The sequence below is a fragment of the Pinus tabuliformis genome, chromosome 2_1 (assembly GCF_031772625.1).
Source record: "Pinus tabuliformis cultivar Carrire ecotype Pingquan chromosome 2_1, CPIR1, whole genome shotgun sequence".
NCBI lineage: Eukaryota > Viridiplantae > Streptophyta > Pinopsida > Pinales > Pinaceae > Pinus > Pinus tabuliformis.
In genome coordinates this window covers 704,691,484-704,696,130 of record NC_142299.1, presented here as the reverse complement: position 1 = coordinate 704,696,130, position 4,647 = coordinate 704,691,484, and positions in this window count along the sequence as shown.

Genomic DNA, 4,647 nt, shown 5'->3' with positions numbered 1-4,647 from the left:
ACAACTACAATAGTAATGGGGTAATCACTATTATTATAGGGACCCAACACACTATATAGTGATATAAAGTAATTGAAATGAAAAAAAATAAAATAAAATTCTTTTTAGTTCAAGAGAGATATGTATTCATTTACTACTTAATATAGACTACAAAGAGCTAATAACAAAAAATATATTACTATCGGTTAAAAATAACATAATTTTATTTTTGAAGGTTTCCATCATGAATTTTGATGCTTAATATCGTTTCTGATGAGTGAAGTGATCAGTTGAAAGGTCTTTCATGTTGAATTTAAAGCCAAATTCAATATTCATAATTTCACTGTCATTTCCAATTAGTAGCATATCATGGACATATAAGACCACATACATAACAATATTACCAACTGATTTATAATACACATTGTGATATGTTTTGCTCCTGGTGAGGCCAAGTCCTTATATATATGTATCAGTGTTTTTATGCCACATCCTTGGTGGTTGCTTTATCCCATATAGAGATTTCTTTAACCTACATGCCATCTCTTGTCCTTATATATATGTATTAATGTTTTTATACCACATCCTTGGTGGTTGCTTTATCCCATATAGAGATTTATTTAACCTACATGCCATCTCTTTTTTACCCTTCACTGACTTCCCTTCACGGCAAAGTCTTCTGGTTGCATCATCTAGATCTCTTCTTCTAAATCTCCATGTAAGAATGTTGTTTTCACATCCATTTGTTCTACCTCAAAGTCAAAAGCAATAGAAACATATAAAAATAATCTAATATAAGCAATAAGAAAAAAATATCTCCAAAATCAATTCTTGACACTTGGAAATAACTTTTTGCTACTAACCAAGCTTTGTATTTCTCCACTTTGCCTTTTGCATTCTTCTTCTTCTTAAACACCCATTTGTTGCCAGTAGGTTTTATTCTAGCTAAAAACTCCACTAGTTCCCAAGCCTCATTCTTGTCCAAGGCTATCATTTCTTTAACCATGGTCCTTTTATAGAGTTTTTCATCCTCTAAATCCACCACGACATCTATTGAGGCTCTAACACTACCATAACTAACTATAGTTAGGTACTTTAGAACCACTTTTATACACTAAAAATAAGTCAAATAGATATTAAAAAATTAACATATATGGCAGGGAAGGAAGAGATATCTCCATTTTATTCATGATTAACAATAGTACAACACAAGTTTACATAACTTTTGTTATTGGCACCATTTGTAACCATCATCTAGATTCCTCCTACCTAGGCCACCATGGAATACAACTACAAATTCAAAATAACTAGATATTTACAACAAACAAAAAAACACACACACACAATAAACTATATAAAATTTCGTTCATGTGCATGTGTGTGTTGTGTATCATTGAAGTTTAGAGAGATGATTTCATACTAACTTTATCCATGAAGCTACCTTTAAATGAGACTCCATTCACCCATGATATTTTTTGCATAACTCAGTGATTAATGTAAATTACATGAACTTCAATGAAAATACTTAGCTTGTTGAAGTGACCTTGCTTGAACGAAATCCACTAAATGGATTGAAGTCACAACCCCTCCCACTCCATCATCATGTTGCAGATTATCTAAAGATGCCCATTAACAAGTTAGAGAATTGGAAGTGTTATGTCAAAATAAATTACAAGGCAAGGTGGAAATAATGTTTGGATGTAAGGAATGTGAAGATAATGATGTTATTCTTAGGTTTTATAATTGATTGATATTTTTTTTGACATAGAAGTACAATTTACAACTTATATGTAAGACACATATAAGAAAAGAGGAGGAAAGTCAAATGAAACACCAATGTAGGATTCTTGTAGTTAAGATTTTATAAGAAAACTAGGTGCAACTAAATAGAATGTTTACTTCAAATTTTGTGTAACTTTACTTCAAATTGTGTGACTAGCAACTTAATGAATGATGAGGTGTGAAAGTTAGAGGTTTCCGACTGTGGGAAAAGTAGAGGAAATCTTTCCCAGTTCCAACTTGTGGAAAAGTGTGGAAGAAATGATGAGCTCTACCAATTGCATTGAGAAGAATGTCTTCGTATTCATCTTGTCATTCACGATCTTCGTTGCCTAGACCTACTAAAGATAAAGCTAAAAGCAAAGGATGAATAAGGCAGTGAAAAGTCAGTTTCCATGAGATAAATGCTAATAGTATATTTCACCAAAAAATTAAAACCTTAATATTAGTAATGTAAATGTTTTTGTTGATGCTAAAACATGTGTAATGGATGAAAATCAATTCCTAGTAACATGATGTTACAAAGTTAATTATGGTTCCTTTTTTGTATGTTTGGCAGTGGTGAGGCTACATCATGGTCATGTTCAATAATAACACTCAAAGAGGGAGGGGAGTTGAATTAGTGACTTAACATCTAGGGTGTCTTAACAAGCACCTGATCACCATTAAATTCAATCATTTTATATTTAAAAACAAAAATAATATTGACGTATAATTGCTAAATAGATATTGATTCTTTATATGCATAATTATAATAAATCATTTATATTAAAAAATTATTTGTATATTTGTGTTTGTGTTTCCACAAACTGTGATCACGTTGATATAAGTTTTTAGATATATGTTGTGTGCGAGTTAATTGATGTGCTATATTTCGAGTGGTTTGAACGTTATAGGCCATTTTGTCGCATATGGTCAATAAGCCTTCAAACTGGATCAATTCATGTCCGTCAACATGATGTCATCATCCCTACATAAATCCCTAAACATGACTCTCTTGAATCCTTGAGTTTCTTCCCTTGAATACTTCATTTCGAAGATTTTAAGGCCTAGCACACCTTAGGCCTTTAGGGACCAGTGTTTACCACTAGGTTGACCCTCTTTGCACCTGCACTGATCACCAATAGGTTTTCCTTTGCTGGGGGTGCGCTAATTGTAGAAATTCGAGAAAAATAAAAAGAATCTAGAAGCTTCCTCTTCCAGAAACTTGAAGAGGTTGTTTCAACCATTTACTTTGGATAAGAACTTTGAATCCTATCTTATCCTACCTTGGATATTTCACCTCTTATCCCTTAAGATCATCCTCCCCTCTCAAGTGGATCTCAAGCCTAGATTGGTAAATGGATAATAATTTCCGAACTACCTCTCTCATCTATATATTTACTACTATCCATAGGCTAGGGGTTGTATTTTGGTAATTGATTCTACCCTCATGTTGCTACTTTGAGAGTCATTATTCCATGCATTATGGTGACATATAGGTTTACTTTGTGGCAAGGAAGGACAAGTCAAATTGGGGAGCTCTTCTACAAGATCAACTTCTATATTTGGTTGTAACTCTCTCCATTTCTATTAATATAAAGAGTAGATTATTTACCTACATTTGATATTATGCTATTCATGTATTTCAATACCATGTTGAACTATTGAATGAAGTGATTGGATTATGCTACATAAATGGCATAGATCTTTGGCTTCTGTTATTTGTTTGTGTAGGTTTTAATTATAGCAATCAGAGGTAGGATTGGATCATATAAGGTGAGAAATGAATGAATCTTATGACAAATTTTAAGTAGGGCTCATCCCATCATTCAATTAATTTAAGGAAAACATTGTATTATTTTCTTTTTGTTGTTTTAGACCTGACCATCAGGTCTAGGGAAGACACTTATGTCTGCAATGGTAGATTATGTATAACAAATTGGCAACCATACTGGGGAATTAATCAACCCCTTGGTGGTTTTCTTTGTCCTTAGTACTTATTTTTCCTCTTGTTCAAACCTTCATAGTCTCACTCAGTCTTGATTAGACCTAGGAAGACCTGTCATTGAGTTTCCATTGTATTGTTTGTGTCGGAACTTGAGATTCATTGATTAGTGCACCCCTTGGTCTAGAGATAGTGCATTGCAATGCACCCTATCCTTCTTTGTACCTGCATTGTAGTGCACCATAGCCCTCTTTGTGCCTTCGTTGTAGAGCACTGGTGCCCCTTGAGCACCTACGTTGATCCCTATTTCATGCAAACAAATTCCTTGTTTTGATTTTCTCTTTATCCAGCCTTCTTCCAGCTACTCTTCCTTATGTCCTTGAGTGTCTTAAGGTCTCTTAGAAGCCTCCATATTGTTTTCTTGTGGTTTTGAGTGAATTTGATAAGAATTTGTTTAGATTTCCTTTGTTCTTGTCATTAGGTCATTGGAAAACTGAATTGTTTGATCATTGAGTGCTTGAAAGAATTGGTATTCTAGTCATCATTCTGAAAATTTTCATTTTATCAGTGATTAGACATGCATCTTAGTTCTCTCATTTGAAAATTAAGTGGAATTGAAAAGAAAAATGCAATGGCATATAGGTTTTTGTGTGTGAATCTGAATTGGAGCAATTACATTAAAGGGAATTGCATTTAGCATATTGTTTGTTGCATTTTGTATGTTGCATAGTCTTTGTCTCTTCCATCCTTTAGATAGTTTTTCATTGAAAGAGAAATATTTCATTTCTTCATGCTAGTTTGCATTATAGGATATTTAGGTGAAACTTGCGGTGACTCCTGAAACCAAAACTTAATCAAAGATAAACATTAAAATTTACTGAATCAACTTAAGGAGCATTTGTAACATTAACACAAACACTTAAGGTCTAGGCTAGAGACATGTTTCGACATCGCTAAATGTA